This window comes from Eulemur rufifrons, chromosome 7, assembly GCF_041146395.1.
Source record: "Eulemur rufifrons isolate Redbay chromosome 7, OSU_ERuf_1, whole genome shotgun sequence".
NCBI classification, from domain to species: domain Eukaryota; kingdom Metazoa; phylum Chordata; class Mammalia; order Primates; family Lemuridae; genus Eulemur; species Eulemur rufifrons.
This window is the reverse complement of record NC_090989.1, coordinates 70,643,908-70,664,287: the sequence shown is the minus strand read 5'-3', so window position 1 is coordinate 70,664,287 and position 20,380 is coordinate 70,643,908.

Here is a 20,380-nt window from a genome sequence, read left to right as displayed (position 1 = left end):
GAGGCTCGCCCAGGCCTTGGAGCCTGCTCTCCTCGCTGGGCCAGAGGGGAGGGCCTGCCGCCACCGCCGCCCGGATCCTGTCATGGGACAGAGCTGGGCCTGAGCTCAAGGACAGAGCAGGCAGGCAGACAGTGATCTGTGTTTTCTGGGAAGGCAGCCAGTCCTCGTGCCCTCAGGCTTCCGGGCACCAAGGAGAGCAGCCAGGCAGGCACCCGCCACCTCGCTGGCCGCCTCCAGGCCCAGGCTGGGTGGGCACGCCCCGCCTCTGGTAGTGGGCTGAGAGCTACATCAGGAAGGGCCACGGCACTCAGCCCCTCCCTTGCCCCTCGCTGCACGAACTGAACAGAGCTGCATTGAGGGAAGGAGGCGCACGGCCTGAGCCTCAGGGCTGTGCCAGCCTGTGCCAGAGAGCACGCGGAGTTTAAGCCTTTGGTTGTTGCATCCTGAGCGTGTCTTATCCGCCCCACCCCCAGCCCACCACAAGGCTGAGCTGCTCAAGGGCATGGGAAAGGCATTGGGTTTGGCTCACAAACTGGGTTCTGGCTCCTGGGTGGCGCTGCCATCCACCCGTGAGACCGAGGCGTGTCATCTCACCCCCTGAGCCTGGTTCCTCAGCCGTGCGACGGCGGGGATCCCTGCTGCACCCGCCGTCCTGGGTGCGCCGAGTCTTAGATGTAAGACATGTGCGAAACCACCTAAGGCGCAGTACTTAGTGACGCTTCTCCCCATTACCAAAGCGAGAGTTGTATAAAGTGTTATTTGACCTGATTTAAAACTCCAATTTTCCATGTGAGGGTGTGAGCCTCCGACCTGCAGAGCTGGGCAGTCCTTAGCCATTTCCTCTGAGGCCCAGGGAGCACCCATGCCAGGCCCCTGGTGGCTGCCGGAGTGGGCGTCTGTCCACCCACCTGAGGGCAGGACGAGTGGGTGGCCCTGGAGCTCAGCTCCCAGCTTCTCACTGGGTAGAAGGAGCTCCCTGCCTCTCAGAGGACACAAGGAGTCCCCTGCCCCGCCCTCTCCAGGCAGTGCAGGGAGCACTGGGGGAGCCACGTTTCTCAGGAAGTCAGTGGGGCTGGGACAGAACTGAGAAGGGGATCAAAACTAGGTCAAAAATCAGGTCGCAGGAGAAGCAGATGAAGGATGTGGGCAGTTCAACCCGGTGGAGAGGACTGTCCTCCAACAGCAAAGGACAGTCGTGCGAGGCGGGGACGGGACTTTATTTGATCCCAAAGTGTCTGACTAGGGCCCGAGAGCGAACGCATTTTGACTGCTATCAGAAGGAAAGAACTTTCCAACAAAGGATAGGCTGTGTTCATGGCCAGAGCACTTCCGGTCACTAGAAGCATCTGTGCCAGATTGGACACAGTGGTGGTGGGAGCTGATGCTACACAGGGGCTGGTGAGTTCAGGGTATTAGGGGATCCTCCCCACTTCCTGGAGATCCCAGGCTTCTGTGTTCACCCCGGGACGCGGCTGTCCCTGGTACTCATTAGCGAGCACCGCCTGAGAGGGTTATTGAGAACATCAGTGCCTGGCCAGAGCCTGCTGCTGGTACCGCCCGAAGCGCTACACATATTGTACATATTATCCACATGTAGGAAGGGCCCGGGTGTCTATCAGGACAGGCAGTTTCATGGGTTATAAATGGTTCTGTTTCCACATAACCTTCTGTGTACACAAAAAGAAGCGTATCTCTGCCCTTGCTGTGTAAATAGAGCCCACGAGGAGCCTCGCACTCACTGCCACAAAGCATATGGCCTTCCCGGTGCCAGGAAAAACAAGTCCTCGCATGGAAATAACCCACCCTGAAACGTGGTGGGCCAAGCTTTCAGGGCTGGGAGGTCCCCTGGTTGCCACACACGAGTTGGGTGCGTGGCATTCATCAGCCAACACCCACACTCCAGTCGTCCTAAGGCAGGACGGGAGCAAGGTGCCGGGTGCTGGCCCGTTGCTAAGGAGGCCAATTCTGGAGGCTGGAACCCGCAGCCGTGTGGAGCTTCCTGTCTGTCCAGCCGCCCCTGTCCGCAGGACCAGGCCAGCAGGCGGCCAGCTGCAGATCAGCTGCTGGCGTGAGGAAAACCAGCACCAGAGAGCCATGGCCAGTTGAGGAGCAGTCTGCATCTTAAAAGGGGGCCTGCCCCAGACCCCCAGGAAAGTGCTGAGTTCCTTCAGGCAAATTAACATGACAGAAGGGACTGCATTTTATCTTGTCCCCATCTCTACCACAAACGGACATGCATGGGAATGGCATGGCTTTTCAGGGCTGCAGGTGGTCAGATGTCACCATCAGGAGTCACCATCACCGGGGAGAAGAGAAGTAACGTACCAAAGAGGAACCGGAGTCAAGACGTGAAAATCATCTTGCCTGAGGCCTGTCCTGCTGCAAGTCATGGTAGAATGAGACCTACGGCCACATCTCCTGAGTCCCCATTCTCTTCCCACCAAGCTCCACTCCACGTGAACTCAGGCTGAAGGAGGTAAACCCGATCTGGTGCCCGCTGCCTCTGTGACCCACCCTGTGGTCCTCTCCTTCCCTCCCTCTTCAGACCTTGGACCTAGCCATGCCCTCTGCCCGGCATGCTCTTCCCATCTCTGCAGGCACCTCCCTCCTCATCTCAGAAGTTGCCCTCCTCCAGGTGGTCTTCCCTGACCGTGAGCTCTACATCACTGCCTAGTGTTATTAATAATTCTCTGCCGAGCACTGTCTGATGTCTTCTTGTTTGCTTACGTGTGCATTTAATTTAAGTACCAGGAAAGCAGACACTGGTGGGGGCTCAAAAACACGGTTGAATGACCAAAAATGAGGGAACTTCATTTTTAATTGCAACCATTCAGAGTTGGTGGGGAGAATGAGCATTCGTGGATATTGTTAAACCTCACAGTTTGAATAGTGTGGGGTGATTTGCAAGGTCCCTGCTGCCCTTGGCTGGCATCTCCATGCTTTGCACTCACAGATCCTGATGAGAAACAGGGAAAGGAGCACAAAGTGTTTTCCTGGTCCCTTAAAGAGCAAATAGGATTTTCTGAGAATAAGGCTCCTTTGTTTCCCTCCTCAGTGGCACAAAGCTCAGGAGGTGGCCTGACAGCCTGCTGTCCCCTCCCACTCCTCTGTAACTGCTCCCTCCCTCCTTCCTCTCCCGTCCTGAAGATTTGTCATTCTCTGCTTGTGGCAAATTGCTTTTCACCTTTGAAAACCAAGAATGGTTGCTAACCAAGACAGCCTGGAAGTTTTTTGCAAGCAGAGAGATGTTTAGAGATAGAAAACACTATGGATTACTCTCCCCAACAGCAGCGTGACTGAAATTCCGTTTACTAAGCATTTATGGACATCCTGGCAGTGTGGGGCTGGGTCCTGCCTTTGAAGGGCTCTCAGGCCAGTGAGAAAGAGATCATTTTGACTCAAGGGATGTTTTCTCAAGTGCTTACTAAAGGCTAAATACTGGGCCTGTGGTGGATGAGGAGCAGCCCTGCCCTCAAGCAGTTCATCAGCACATGGAGAAAGGGAAATTACTGAAGTGTCAAAATGCTGGTTTACATTCTGTGCAGGGAGAAGTGCAGGTGAGAGGAAAGGGTGGCAGGGTGCCAAGGGGGCAGCCGTGGAAGTCCAGCTGCAAGGGAGGGAGGGGAGGTGGCCGGGCCGAGGCAGGGGTGGTAGTCAGATGGAAGGGGTGTCAGGCAGAGGTGCAGCAGGCCCCACGGTGGGCATGAGCTGGCTGGGTCCAGGGACTCAGAGGAGGCTCGTGTGGCTGGAGCAGGGAAGGAGGAAGCAGACAGCGTGAGCCGGGGTGCAGAGGCAGGCAGGGAAAAGCACAGAAGACACTTGCAGAATAGGGAGTGGTCTGTTGCCACAAGAAGCCAAGGGAAGTATAAGGGCCAGTGAAGATGAGGCTGGAACATCCACCAGGATGAAGACCATGCTAGCAATTGGAGCCCAGGAAACCTGGGGCTGAAGGGGGTGCTGGCAGGCTCCCCCCATAAGTGATGAATGACAAGGGCCCCAGTGGAGGGGTGGAGTGGGGGTGGGGCAGCATTGGCAACTCCAATAACAGCAACCACATGAAGCCCCCATTTCAAACACCATCTCAGACGCCTTCCCAGGTCCTCTCCTCCAATTCACTCCCCGATCCACCCCCACTGGAGATGCTGTTGGGGAAACAGCTTCGGGAGAATATGTATATTCCGCTACTGGACAGAAGTGGTGCTGGGAAGCCGGCACAGCTCACCCGCAAAGCTGACTCCCAGGAGGCGCCTGCCTGACCCGGAAGATCCCCACCCCTGCCATGTCTGAGCACACATACACTCACACACGCTCACTCACTCACTGCCTGGAACTGGCCCCTGACTATTTTACTGGAAATTCCAGCATCTAGAAATTAACTGGAGCAACAAAATCCTCTCCAAGAAATGCCCATCCCGTCACACCTCGGGACAGACAGGTCGGGAAAGGAGGAGCCCCTGGCTCTGGGCGGCGCAGCTGGGCATGTAGTACTTTCTTCTGTGAGAACCGCACCTGGTGCTCCAGTCATCTGACCCGCACACCTCGGAGTCCTCGGTGCGTGGGCAGCGTGGCCGCTCTTGCCTCCGTGAGAGGTGGCAGGGGGCAGAATGAGCACCAGGCTGGGAGCCGTGAAGCCGGGGTTCGGGCCCAGGCTCTGCCCCTTGGTGAGCCCCAATCTATAAAATAAAGGGGTCAGAGTGGCTGACTCTGGCCTTTTCTCTGCAGGCCTGGTGTGACGTGTGAGCTGTTACCACACGGAGTGGGAAGGAACAGATTCCCCTGCCTACGCGCCACCGTCCTGCCCTGGAGCCAGGCCTTTCCACCAACCCCATTTGCCTCAACCTGTGCTGAGAACTAAGTAACTAAGTGTCAGTCACAGCCACCAGCCAGTGCTCAGGAGCATCTGGTAGGAGGGCAAGGCTTCTGGCCAATTCTACCCCCTCATCCCTTTCTAACTGGGCCCTGGAGAGCCTTCAGGACTTCCTGACTTGGTGGCATGCCTGCTGCCAAGGTCCCCACTCACCCTGCCACCTAAGGAAGGTGCTGAAGGCCTGAGCCAGGCAGGCCGGGGCTCCCTCTGCCATTCACAGGCAGTGTGGGGAGCACAGGCCACGGTGGGGGGGGGCTGCCCCCTGGGGAGGGGAAAGGGGGAGGGAGGCTGTTCTGGGGGCTTTGTCTTTGTTTCCAGAGACAACTGGAGAACCTAAGCTGGCAGTCATGGGACAAAGGCAAAAAACAAGAAATGGGGAAAGAAGTTACCTGGTCAGAGAAATAAGGAGGGCTGAAGCCAAGGAAAGCCAAGCCAGCTCTGCGTCAGGCAGGGAAAGCAGCAGAGAAGGGGGGGGTCCCCTGCCCCCACCCCAACTGCCCAGGCCCTTCCTGCAGGCTCCCTGAGCCTCCCAAGTGTCCCCCACACCCAGTCCCTCCACCATGCCCCAGCCTTGATGGAGAGCTGGGTAGTCAGCAGACAGCCTCTGGTTAAGCCTCAGAATCGCACACCCAGCAAGGGGTTTGAGTTTCCTCCCTTTCTCCCCTCCCTTGAGGCTCTTCCAGGGAGGAGGAGGAGGAGATCCAGCCCAGAGAGGTCAGGCCCACAGGCCTCCTGGCGCCCTGAACGCAGCACCAGAAGAGCCCTGGTCTGACACACAGTGGGAGAAACAGGCCCGGGAGGGCAGGCGAGGGAGGCCTCTGCCCCCGGAGGAGGCCTGGCCCCAGGCCCTGGCTGGGCTGGCAGCCGCTCTTCTTGGCTCAGAGAAACTCCCTTGGAAACAAACTTCTGCTACTCACTTCTTTCCTCTAGTTGGCTGACAAGGGAGTCGGAGCTATTGGCTTGAATCCTTTTTTCTTTTTAACCTCTCCCTCCCCATTTTTTTCCTGCTGCTAATTTTTTTTTTTTTTTTTTTTTTGCAAAATATAGTGTAAGGCACTTTTACTTCTTAAAGTTTCTTCTCAAAAACAGCGGTGCTCACAGGAAAACTGTGCTGGCTCCTGGTGTTTGCACAGCACTTCACTGTGTATAAAATGCTCACAGGCATCTTCACAACAGCCCCAACGTGCAGACAGGCCGGTCGTTATCCTCCAAAGTCCCACGGGGACCCTGGGGCTCAGAGAAGAGAAGGAGCTTGCCCCAGTCACATAGCTGGTCAGGGAAGGACCCAGGTAGCCGGATTCTGCCAAACAAAACCCCAGGGCAAGTGTTCTTGTGGCCTCTCTGGGCACTGGCCTTGCAGAAGCTGGGGAAGCCCATCTCCCCTCAGCCCAATTTCCCTTTTCCCCTGGGCAACCTCGGAGAAGGGAAAACTGGCAGAGTATGGACGTAGGCAGGACTGGAAGTGTCAGGGGATGAGCTCCCCCTTAGGGACAAGAACTTATCCTCCAGCCCCAATGAGGAAAGGGGAGTGCCTGGGGCTACACGTCCTGAGTACCTACTGTGCGCTCAAGGACGCCCAAACAGTGGTCTCCTTTCAAACAGACAGCAACCTGCAAGGCAGATATTATCCCCTTTTTATAAAATAAGTGAAACTCAGAAAGATGAAGTCATTGCCAAGGCAACACACCAGAAGATGTGGAGCCAGGATTCAAATGCAGGGTTTTCTTGACTCCAAAGCTCATGCTGTTTCTGTGCCCCTGCCCTGCCACCTCCTGAAACCACATGGCCGCTGTGTGGAGCTTCCCCCAGCCAGAGGGAGAAGGCCTGCGCAGAGAGCGTGGGCAGACAGCTCCCCATGGCTTGGGGCAAATCTCTTGACTCTCAGATAGCCCCGTGCCCCACATGGGGCTGGACCCGCCGCCGGAGCCCTAAGGTCCTTCCATGCTTGGCCCATTCTTCATGTCTAAAAGAGTCACAGAGCACAGGGTAATAACGCATTCTGTTCAACTCTCAAACCCCTTAGCTGATTCCCCTCCACACACCTCCCCCAGAGCTAGGGGCCAGCGAAACTTAAACCATACTTGGGCCTTGTCCCCACTGGGCTTCTTCTGACCTGCTGTTGCTATGGTAGGAAGATGGAGAGGTTACAGTCATGACAGCGGTTGCAGAGGGTTGCAGTCAGGGCACTCAGCAATCTCCTCCCCACAGGCAAGCACAGGGGATCCAGTAATCCCGCTCTTCTGCCTGGTCTTCCAGCCCTTCAGGGTGTAACTGACAGAGGGGGAACCTCTCGGCCTCCTGTCTACACTGGGGCACGTGCTTCAACACATGGGACCACTCTAGGGGCTGGGTTGGGGGTTACCTTGACAGCCTTGGCTCTGAGGCCCAGGGGGAAGTGACAGACATGAGGAATCCACCTGTTGAGGCAGAAGAACCCTAGGAGTCATGTCAATGTCACACTCATCCACGGAATGCCTTCTGTGCACCATTCCCTATGCTAGGACCAAGAGAGAGAGACTTCGGAAATAGAAGTCCCAGCCTTCAAGGGGACTCCCAGGCCGCTGGGGTGGGCGGACAATCTCTGGTCCGAGAATTTAAGAGACTAGTAGGAGGGTGGACATGGTGCCCTGGGCTCTGGCAGGGGAGCAACTGATTCTGCTTGGGGGCCTCCAGGAAGGCCACGTGGACCTGGTACTGAGGGGGCTCGGACGGAGGAGTTTGACAAATGGTGATGGAAGAAGAAGGACAGGGATCGTTGAGTAGAAAGACCAAACAGAAAGTACGGTCCCAGTCCTGGCTCAGCCACTGGTGGGCTTGCTTAGCTGCTCTGAGTTTGTTTCTTCATCTTCGGAATGGAGAAAATAATTCTCTGACCCTGGGAAGTCCCTTGCTGTGCATACCCCGTTCTCACACTTGCCTTCAAGGCTCTGCCTCCTGTCTTCTCAGCTGCTCCTCCCCAGACATGCCCTTCTGGAAAGTAGAAACTTACAGAAGAGACACAAAATACAGAACATAAATGCTGGCACAACACTTACTATCAGTCAGTGTACCCTGGCATTTTGCCAATAGGGAAACTGAGGCCCAGAGATGTTGCCCAGGATTACTCAGCCTGTGAATGGCAGAGCCAGGACTAGAAGCTGCTTTTCATTCACAGCCCTAATCACGCGTTTGTGATAATCACATCTTTGGCTCATCTTTGCCGCCCCATCCTGCATCCCGACCCTCACAGTCAATCCGGCCCTGGCTTTTCTCCCCAGTCATGGCAGCTTTGTGCATACACCCTGCGCTGATGGCTGTTGCTGTCATGCGTCTGGGTCAGGATTTATGAATCAGTCTCCGGCTGTGGAAGTCAGTATCAAATGAATGGAACTGCTCCCGCCCCTGGACAAATGACCCAGAACCTGAGGAGGCCTCAGCCTGTCTCACTCCGGGGCCCACAGGCAGAGGAGAAGCGGATGATAGGCGCCCCTCCTGTTCCCAAGGTGGCTTCCTTCCTTGGGTGCCTGTGTGGAGGACTCACAGGCGAGGGCTTGCCAAGGGCAGCCGAGGAGTCTGGGCTGCTAGTGGGAGAAGGAATGTGCCCGTGATGGGGTACACCAAGGACAGGTCATCCTGGGCTGCAAACAATAATTGCTCTCTTTTTTTATTTTTTTTTTTCAGACAGAGTCTCGCTTTGTTGCCCGAGCTAGAGTGAGTGCCGTGGCATCAGCCTAGCTCACAGCAACCTCAAACTCCTGGGCTTAAGCGATCCTACCGCCTCAGCCTCCCGAGTAGCTGGGACTACAGGCATGCGCCACTATGCCCAGCTAATTTTTTCTATATATATTTTAGTTGGCCAGATAATTTCTTTCTATTTTTAGTAGAGACAGGGTCTCCCTCTTGCTCAGGCTGGTCTCGAACTCCTGACCTTGAGCAATCCACCGGCCTCGGCCTCCCAGAGTGCTAGGATTACAGGCGTGAAATAATTGCTCTCTTGACTGACATCTCACAAGACCCAAGTAGCAGCAGTGGAAGCCACTGTGCCTGCAGCTGCAGGCAACACAGATGACACCCAGGGTGGTATTTCAGGGGAGGCTGAGTCTATCTGCTATGGAGGGAAGAACAGCTGTTGGGGGTGGGGGCTCCTGCCTGCTCCTGCAAACTTTGCTTAGATTCCGATTACATCTCCCACTGTGCACAGGCCCCTGGGTTCTCTAACCACTGGGGCTCTTTCTCAGGGGGCAGGCAGTTAGGGGAAATGCCTTGGGGAGAATTCAGGCACCCCAGGCCTCAAAGCAAAGCTATTATACAAAGCCAGGAGCTGGCTGCTGCTTGGCTCCCTGCCCATCTCCCACCCACCCACCTGCTATCAGGGCACTGGGAGTGTAAGTGTGAAAGTCAACATGCCTGCAGCCCCCAGCACTTTCTAAGCCCCCTCCAGCCTGTCTCCCCCACTTGGATTGACTGATGCTGCAGCCTAGTTGGATTTCACAGGACTCGGGATGAGAGCTTCTTTTGATCTCTACTTACAGGGGAATCAACCAAGCCACAATGCTGTGGGTCCAGACCACCAATGGGAGAGGAGGAGGTTGTGTCCAGGGTGGGGTCTAGGTGGTACTGAGAGACCCTCATCTGCAGCAAATAACACAGAGCCTCAGAGCTGGAAAGGACTTCCTAGACCATCCACTTGGAACTCCTCACCCTACAGCTGGGGGCTCTGAGCCCAGGGCAGGGCAGGGACAGTGTGTAAACCCCAGGCAGGTCAGGAATGGTTTCCTCTATTTGAGAGGAAGCAGTGAATTGGAAGCCCTGGGGAACTGGCCCCCACAGGTAGGGCGGGAGGATGCAAGAGAGGGTGCTTTGGGAGGCTCACTGATCAGGCACCTCCCTCAAAGCCCACCCATGGTCCCTGCTACAGACCACCCCAGCCCTCACCCAAGTGACCCATCCCTCATGCACCAAGGCACATGACACCAACTCTTAGAGGTCAATAGTAAATTCTCAGCCCTCATTTTGGCCAATAATTGCCAGTTCCTCCCTCAGAAACCATTTCCTGGCTTCCAACAAGAAGTAGAATGGACCAATGAGAACAATTTCCTGGCTGTTCCCGACCTCCTGTTGCTGTAGGTGAAAAGAGGTCAGGGGATGAGGAAGAGGCAGGTAACCAGGAGGAAACAGATGGAAGCCGGACCAGTCCAGCTGAGGGCTTAGGCCTGGGGAATCAAGGGCTGCCTGTGACAGTCTCTCCAAAATTTACTACAACACCAGGCCAATCAACTCCAAGTTGCAAACAACAAGCGACATCAGAGCCGTGGTCGTCATTAGCAAATTTTAGGGAGTGCCAACATTACCTGGGGAGCTTTTAAAAATGCAGATTCCCAAGCCCCTTCTCCAGATCCAGGACTGGGTGAGGGCCCAGCACCTGCATTCTAACAAGCCCCCGGCCCCCAGCCCCCAGGATTCGGGCAGGGTGGAAAAGAACTGGAGGGAGATGTGCCGAGAGCCCAGGGTGAGCTGAGTCACCATGGAAGTTAAGGCCCCTCACCAGTAGCCAGGCTGTGCAGCCTCTGGGGCTGGGGAGAGTGGTGCTTGCTGTCTCTGCAGGATGAGGAGCTGGGACCAGCCCCAAACAGAGCTGAGAGAGCACCAAGACTCCAGGCCCAGCATACAGTGGTGCTCCGACAGAGTGAGCCAGGGGCTTGAGCGGGAGAGGAACCGGGGCAGAGCCAGGGGGTCGGAGAGTGAGGAGCGGATGGCAAGGGGGTGACTTGGTGAACAGGAGGGTGGTCTGGGGGGGGCCAGACACAGTGCAATCTGAGTTCCCAGCCACACAAGGCCTGCGGCACAACGGACACTTGCTGAGTGAGGACGGCAAACGCTAAGTAGTCTGCACAGGCCATTACAGCTGTGCAAAGAACACAAACAAAGAATCTGGAATGATGTAAATACCTATGTTTCATGATCATCAGGTTCCTTTTTTTCCATAAACTTTGCTTAAGTTCATAATAAAAAAATAAACACAGGCAAATTACACTGACTTCACACAGTCATCTCTGGGTGGTAAGTTCTGTATTAAATTCAAAATTCATATGGGTGGGTTGAACTTCCCACGTCAGCCAAAACACAAGCCCTGGGAAGGGGGCAGATGTGGGGATTGCTATACTCTCGAAGGGCACCCCTAAGTGACCCTCTCTGTCCCCAACCCTATGCCGTCACTGCATCTCCTGCTGTGTCCATCCTGCTCAGAACAGAACGATCTGCACTCACAGGCAGGCATAGGTTTGCCAAATTCACTTCTCATTTGTTTGTGGGAAATGAGAGTAAGAGGAAGTCTGAGGTTGCGGAAAGAGCACTAGACAATAAGTCACAATATCTGCGTCAATTTCAAGAACTGATTTGTCCTTTGTGAAATTGGGTAAGTGACTTTCCCCAACAGGGCCTCAGTTCTCCCAAATGAACAATAAAGGAGTGCATTAGATATCTATTGCTGAATTAACAATTACCTCCAAATGTAGCAGCTGAGAACTACAAACGTTTATTATCTCATAGTTTCTTGGGGTCAGGAGTCTGGAGTGGCTTAGTTGGGTGGTTCTGGCATAAGGTCTCCTGCAAGGTTGCAGTCAAGATCCCCCTGGGATTAAACTGGGAAAGATCTGCTCCCAAGACCTCTCACATGGCTGCTGGCAGGCTCAGAAGATCCATTTCCAAGCTCACCCAAGTGGCTGTTGGCAGCCTCAGTCTCTCACGACATAGACTGCCTCACAACATGGCAACTGGCTTTCCCCAGAGCAAGTGATTTAAGAGACAGAGAGACAGAGACAGATGGGGAATCCAGGACAGAAGCTACTGCCTTTCTTTCACCTATCCTTGGAAGTGACATCCATCACTTCTGCCATATTCTATTCTCTGTCAGACTAGTCATAAGTCCAGTCCACACTCAAGAAGAGGATGACTGAGCTCTGCCTCTTGAGGGGAGTAGTATCGAAGAAATTGAGGACACATCTTTAGAGCCACCACAGGGAGCTAGATCCAGTGATCTCTGAAGGTTTCACATCTGTGATTACAGCTCCCCTACCCCTTGGAACATTGGGCATGACGGAGACAGAAAGGACCAGAGGTGTCTCGGGAACTTTCTCTAGGTGGACTGTGTTCTCGCTTCAGCAGAGAGGACCCGGGGACTGAGGGATAGAGTCTGAGAAGGGGCCACTCAGAGGGCTGCCATTCTTCACACTGACCCCAGGGCCACACAGCAGCTGCTGACAGGGGTCTGCACGCCATGGGGGGCCTCTGGCTTGGGTGCCTCCTGCTGCAGGCAAGGAGCGTCCGACCACCCCAGTGGTTCTGGGGCCTAGAAGCTGGATGGGGAACCCTCCGCAGCTGTTCCCAGGTTCCCTCATTTCTCCAAAGGAACAGAGAGGACAGATGCTAGGGCGTCGGGGCATGAACCAGGAAGGATGCACAGTCAGTCCCCTCCTGCTGACCAAAAAAGAAGGGATCGGAAAGCCACTTAGAATCAAGTTCTCCTAGGAGGCCTTGCAGTGTGAGGTAAATAGCCCAAGCTTGGTGTTGGGTGCAACTTCGAATACTGGCTGTCACTCTTGGCTCTGTTCCTAACTGCTCTAGATTGGTTTCCTTATCTACAAAGCAGGCATAATGAGAGACTTTATATCAGAGAGCCGTGAAAATTAAATAAGGGAATCCACAAGGCCTTTAGAACAGTGACTAGCACATGATTAGTACTCATAAATAACATTATTACTAGTATTAGGTTTACAAAAAATATCAGAGTTTATCCAGTTCAACCATACACCCAGCGTGAGGATCCCCTCCAATTTATAATGACAGATGACAGGGGGTTCTCAGACCACTGCTTAAATACTTTGTGGTCCTGGGAGCTCACTACCTGCCCTGACAGCCTAGGACCACAGAGCCAATCCGTAGTCAGCCTCTCTGTGGCTGCCCCTCCACCTCTGTTCCTTTTCTATCCCAATGGTAGACAACAGTTTTGAATTTGAAATAGCCCGCTAACACAGGAAAGGAAAAAAAATCAAAGTACACTCGCCTGTTTTAGCTTAGGTAAAGTCTCCCTGGCAGTCTCCGAAACATTTTACTTACCGTCACTTGCATCTTGTTTCATTTTAGAGCCAAATCATAACTGAAACATTTGATCGAAAGACGTGTGTGTTAAGGAGATGGAGACGGACGATGCTGGCCCATAACCCCAACTAAGGCAGTCCTGAGTGAATGGAGGTGGTAGCAAGTGTATTTGGGGGTGGAGTATGTGTATCTATAACTAGAACGGTGTGTGTGTGTGTGTGTGTGTGTGTACATGGAGGTGAGTGGTAGGGGTCCTTACCTGCAGGTGTGTGTTTGTAAGTGTGAGGCGGTGTATGGCTGGGTATAGGTATGTGTGGGTATGTTGTGTGTGTGTGTGTGTGTGTGTGTGTGTAAGTATGTGGATGTGTGGGTGTGGTGAGTACTATCTTGGTGCTCTCTGGATAGGGCACAATGGTCCCCAGCTTCAAGGCAGTCACTCATTTGGGAGCTCATTTCTTTTTAGGCTAACTTCCCCCACTCTTTTCAGGAAGCTGCATTTGTCAGCCAGGATTTCAGATTTCTTTCACTGAGGTTTCTGGAGAGACATTCCAACGGTGAACATAGAGCACAAACCCGAGAAATAAAACTGCACATATTGTCTCAAAGACACAGGCAGGAGGGTGTCGAAAACCCCAGGGGAAGATACAAAGGCCCAAAGTTCTGCAACTCACACCCCTTGGAAGGAGTGTGGTCGGCTCCTCCCCCATCCCAGACTCCCAGTTTGAATCTTTAAAATCAGCCTTATAAGCAAACATCTGCCCCTCTCCAGCTTCTGAATGAAAGGTAAAGATCAAAATAAGGAATCTTTGTGTTTTCATTAGGTATTTTAGCAAATGCAATGAGGACATTCAGATTTGATTTCCCTGTTTTGTACACACACGTAAGTCGGTGCTAAGAGGATTACTTTTCCTGGAGCCCGTCCTTCCTAAAGGCCCTGGTCAAAGGAGACCCTTGTTCAACAGCGTTTTCTCTAATTTCTCTGGCTTTTCTTCCTTGCCTCAATGTGCAGACATCTAGCCTGCTCCTAAATCCACCCACCTCACAGCTTCGGGATAAAGATGGTCCCGGCACTCCATTCTCCTCCTGCCCCCGGGTCCTTAATAAAGCTGGAGAGGAACATTAGCGCTTGGTTCAGCAGCATCCGAAGGGAGAGGGCAGCCTCCTCGAACCCTCGAAACCCCATAGAAAAATGTAGCCTTTTTGCCTCTGCTCCAATGAATGGCTTTTCGAGGGTTTTCATTAGGGCCTGGGTCTGCTGGTGCAGAAAGCCTCACAGATGTTGACATTTTTTCATCCCTGGGTTAAGATGTCTTCCATAAGCTTTTATTCCTCATTTGTTACTTCTTTATTATCCGGGAGGTTTTGCCTCCTCCCTCTTCTCCTTTCTCTGAAGAGAGCAGCGGTAGCCGAGCCTGTCATTATCTCGGCCCTTTTCTCCTGCCACCAGAGGCAGCCGGGGCCTCCATCCCATTGTGGTGAACAGCAGGTAGCTGAGGCAGGCCGGGTCACTCCTCAGACCCTTTTGTGCGGCAGTCCCCTCCTCCCCACAGCTTGGCTCCGGGGATGTAAAAGGTAAAAGGTCGGGCAGCCAAGCTTCCATACCTGAGCTTTTGTTTCGGGCTGGAGGCAAATGATTTTAGAAGCAATTTCTTGGAAAGCAGCCTAGAGACTCCCTTCTCCCTCGTTACTATGCACAGCTGTACTCCTAGCCCACCCCTTGGGGCTGGGGGCCAGGGGACAGGGGGATTAGTTTAGATCATCTGTATCCAAAAATGCCCCGAGGAAAAAACTTACTACCCAGAGGATGGCTAAAATGAGTCCAGACGGAAGCCTGAAGCCCATGAGATGTTGAGAAAAGGGTTTCATGATAAATAGATAATGGTTAGTCTTCCATAGGTCTTGACTACACTTTGTCCCTAGTCCTGGCAGCCTGAAGCCTATCTACAACCTCTACTTCCTCATCTGTCAAATGGGAATGATACACCCTCCCCTACCCACTTCATACAGTTTTTCTGCTTAATCTGTGGATCCAAGGAGGTGATATAGAAACTGTTTTGCAAACCATAAGATTCTACACAGTATTAATTATTTTTGCCCACCACTGGTTATGTAGACCCTAACTTGAATATAAGCCATCTCATGATGCAGGGTAACTTTTCTGAAAATATAGGGCAAAGATACAAACAGATTTAAGGGCCTTGAGGCACATGATTCCAAGCCCTGCCCAAGATTATGCCCTGAGGGTGAGAAAGGTCTCAGAGCAAGACAGCTTCTAATGATGGCAAATTCTTTCAGGCTTGATATTGGACCCATTAGAAGACAGCTCTGGGAGGCCAGCTGGGGAAAAATGGTGTGTGCACTTATGTAGGGAAAGATAAAAAGGGCCCAAGGGTGCTCACCAACCACCAGCTTAACATGAGTCAATTGCAACATGGCTCCCAGAAGAGCCCAACGGGAACATAAGCTGCCTCTAGGCTGCCCAAACCTTGCCCTGGCCTTGGGACCTTTCTGGGCATCAGGTCTTAAGAGCGCTATGTGGTTACAGAATCCTGCTCAAGGGAAGGAGACCAGAATCATGAGGAGACTAGAAATTCCACTCTTACGAAGACTGAGGAACTGAGACAGCTTTCAGTGACATTGTGGGAAAGGGGAATTGGGCTCATTCTGTGTGGCCTTGGGGGCTGAAAGTGGGACTGAAGAGTGGTGTCTGAAATGAAAATATTTTGAGTATATCAAAGAAAAATATTAATATTTCAAATGCTCAGAATTGTCTAAAATGGAATGGGCTGTTTGATGAGATAGTGAGTACTCTATCTTTGAGGGTAATCTAGCAAAGAGTTGATACCGGGGAGAGATTCACCCCCTGAGCATTCATTTAGGGCTGAAATCACTCCACTCTTTGCTTTATTAAGAAAGATAACACTCATTTTCTAGTGATTAAGTTAACACAGTGATTAGGTTAGTATAGTCAACTTCCACTTCTGATGGCTGAGTAACATCACACTCAGTGAACAAAAGCAAGTAGATCATGATGGTGAGTTCATGCTTTGGAGAGTGAGTCCTCATATTTACAGCTTTAAGTTTAGGCCAGATGCGGTTGGTACAGTATGCAGAGCAGGGAGAAGAGGAGGGGCAAGCACTGGTGGAAAATAAATAAATAAATAAACTTTTGGAGTCTTGGAACCAAAAAAATCATGGCAGTGGAGAGAAAGAGTAAAAATCCTTAAAGGGAAAGGACCAGAGAGAGGGTCCCAAAATTCTGTCTGCCTACATCTCTGCCTGAACTCTGAGCCTCACGTGCACAGAGAAGCCTCAAGGCAGCTAAGCTATTGGAGAAATGTCTAAGCTGGTGTTGGCATTGCTGCCTAAGAAACAGAGTTTGCAGTTTGAATCCAACCAAGATAATTACCTGAAAAACCAATAGAAATAATACTCATCAGAGAAAAATAACAATATCCAAAATCTATACAGCTAAACATGCATAATGTCCAGAATATAATCCAAAATTATTCAACATACACACCCAGGAAATTAAAACACATTCTTACAATAAAAAAGACATCAGCTAAGACAACCACAAGACGGTCTAACGTTGTAATTAGCAGACAGGAATTTCTAGCATGTATTATAACTATATTCAGTGAAGTAAAAAGAAAATATGCTCATAGTGAATGGATAGGGAATCTCAGCAAAGAAATAAAAATGATAAAAATGGAAACTCTAGAATTACAAAAATGCAATATCTGAAAAAATTTCAAAAATCACCAAATGGATTTAACAACCGAATGGAGATGGCAGAGTAAAGAGAAAGTGAGCTTGAAGATGAAACAATAGAAATTATCCAATGCAAAGGACAAAGAGAAAAAAGAGCGAAACATAAATATAAATTAGCAGTCTCACTGGACATAAACATAGTCTCAGAAGAAGAGGAGAGAGAGAATGGGGCAGAAAAAACTTTAAAGAAATAATGTTCTCAAATATGATAAAAGATAAAAGTGAACATCTAGAGTCTAGATATTCAACGAACAGCAAACAGCATGAACATAAAGAAAACATCACTGAGTCATATCATAGTCAAATTTTGAAAGCCAAAGATAAAATCTTGAAAGGAGCAAGAAAAAAATGATACATTGTACACAGGAGAACAATCATCCAATTAAGAACTGATATCTCATCAGAAACCATGAAGGCCAAAAGAGAGTAGAACAACATTTTTAAGTGTTAAAATTTAAAAAACATGCACTGGTGTTCTATACCTATTTTTTTTTTTTATAATTTTTAAAAAAACAAACCCTGTCAACTTAGAATTCTAGATTCAGTAAAAATATTCTTCAAGAATCAAGAAGAAATAAATTTTCAGATTAAAAGAAAACAGAGAAAATTTGTTACCAACAGTCTTACACTACAGGAAATGCTAAAATAGTTTTCCAAACTGAAGGGAAAAGATATAAAATGGGATCTCAGATCCATAGAAGCAAAAGAAGAATATTAGCAATAGAAAATATCTGGATAAATACAAAACTCTACTATTTTTCTTCTTAATCTCTTTATAATATAGATGACTGTTTAAAACAAAAACGGTATTCCTGCCTTGCATGGGTTATAGTACATGTAGATGTAATGCATATAATCCTATGGCATAAGGAAAGGAGGGGGTATATGAACTTACATGGCAGCAAATTTTGTCCATTTTGTATGAAATATTAACTATAAGTAGACTGTCAAAAATTAAGAACATATAAACATATAATTCTTAGAGCAACCATGGGAAAAAAATTTCATTGAAGTATAGCTAAAAGCCAATCGATAAATTTAAATAAAATTATAAAATTTAACCAATAAAAGGCAGGAAAGGAAGAATCCAAAGCGGGGAGAGTAAGGACATATAGAAAATAAATAGTAAAATGGTAGATGCAAACCCAACCATATTAATAATAATATTAAGATTTAATGGACTAAACATTCCACTAAAAAGCAGAGTTGTTCACAATGAATAAAAATATAAGCCAGACCCAACTATATACAGTTTATAAAAATATACGTACTTTAAATATAAAGAAATATAAGCTGGAAATAGATGGTAAAAAAAAACAGCTGTCATGTAACAATTACATCAAGAAAGTTTGAGGAGTTATAGTAATATCAAATAAAATAGATTTGGAGGCAAAATATTGAGAAAATAAAAAGAGATTTTATAATGATAAACGGATTAATTCAAAAGGAGACTATAACAATCATAAATATGTATGGACTTAATAACAGAGCTTCAAAATATGTGTGGTAAAAATTAATGGAACTAAGGGGAGAAACACATAATTCCATGATCATAAGTAAAGATTTTAACACTTCACTCTCAGCAAGAGATAGAACAACTAGATAAATATCATCAGCAAAGACATAGAAAATCTGAACAATTTTAACCACTTTGACCTAGTTGCTATTAATGTTTGTAAAATACTACATACAATTGCAAGAATATACATTCTTTTTTTTTTTTTTTTTTTTTTTTTTTTTTGTTGAGACAGAGTGTCGCTTTGTTGCCCTGGCTAGAGTGAGTGCCGTGGCATCAGCTCAGCTCACAGCAACCTCAGACTCCTGGGCTTAAGCGATCCTACTGCCTCAGCCTCCCAAGTAGCTGGGACTACAGGCATGCGCCACCATGCCCGGCTAATTTTTTCTATATAGATTTTTAGTTGGCCGTATAATTTCTTTCTATTTTTAGTAGAGACGGGGTCTCGCTCTTGCTCAGGCTGGTCTCGAACTCCTGACCTCGAGCGATCCACCCGCCTCGGCCTCCCAGAGTGCTAGGATTACAGGCGTGAGCCACCACGCCCGGCCAAGAATATACATTCTTTTTGAATGTGCATGGTCTGTTTATTAGGAATTATGACATACTGATATATAAATAAGTCTCAGTAAATTAAAAAAGATTAAAATCATACAGGCTGTGTTCTCCAACCACAATGGATTTAATTAGAAGTCAATAATAATAAGATGTCTAGGAAAACCCCAAATGCTTGAAAATTAAACAACACCTTGTAAAATAATTCATGGATCAGAAAATAAATCACAAGAGAAATCTAAAATGTTTTGAAATGAGTGAAAGTTAAAATTAAACATATTAAAATATGTGGCATGCACTAAATAATTAGCAGGAAATGAATAACTATATATGCTTATATTAAAAAAGAATATTTAGTCAATGACCTAATTTTCTGCCTTATAAATTAGAAAAAGAGGAGCAATTAAACCCAAATTAATATAAGGAATGAAATGATAAACAACAAAAATCAATAAAATATAAAATAGACAATAGAGAAAAATCTATTAAACAAAAACTGGTCTTCAAAAGAAATCAATAAAATTTATAACCTACAGCTAAGCTGCTCAAAAAGAAAGGCACAAATAATCAATATCAGAAATAAAAGAGGTAATATTAGTGCAGATCCTATAGACATCAATAGTCTAAAAGGATTCACTATTAATAATTTTAGACCAATGTATTGGATAACTTAGATAAAGTGGATAAATCCATTGTCAGACATAAATTACCAAACTGACTGAAGATGAAATAAAAATTTGAACAGCCTCATATTAATTAAAGAAATTGAATTTGTAAATAAAACTTTTCCATTAGAAAATTTCAGGCTCAGATGGTTTCACTGGTATATTCTATCAAGTGTTTAAGACTAAATACCAATCCTACATAGACCTTTTCAAAACATGGAGAAGAAAGAAATACTTCTCAACTCATTTTAGGAGGTCAATATTACCCTGACACCAAAACAAGACAAAGAGATCAAAAGACAAGAAAACTATATCCTTCACTAACATAGACACAAAAATAAATTTTAGAAAATAAGATCTAACAATATATAAAGAAGGATAATACATTATGACCTTTGGATTTAACCCAGGAATGAAAGATTGTAATTCACCACATTGATAGGATCAACGTATTAATAATTCACCATATTAATAGAATAAAGAAGGAAAACATATGATCATGTCAATAGATGTAGAAAAAGCATTTGACAAAATTCAGCACTCATTCATAATAAAAACTATCCCTCCATAGGAATAGAGGTAAACTTCCATAACTTGATAAATAACATTTATAAAAAGAAACAAACTACAGCAAACACCATACTTAATGGTGAGAGACTGAATACTCTCCCCCTAAGATCAGGAACAATGCAAGGATGTCCACATCACCATTGCTATTCAATATAACACTTGAAGTTCTACTTAGGGTAATAAGGCCAGAAAAGGAAATAAAAGGCATACAGATTGAAAAGGAAGAAATAAAATTCTCCCTATTTGCAAATGACATGATTGTTCCTTGGAAAATCCCAATAAATCTTTTATAAAAATTCTAGAAGTAATAACTGAGTTCAGCAAGATGGTAGGACATAAGATAAACATACAAAAATCAAC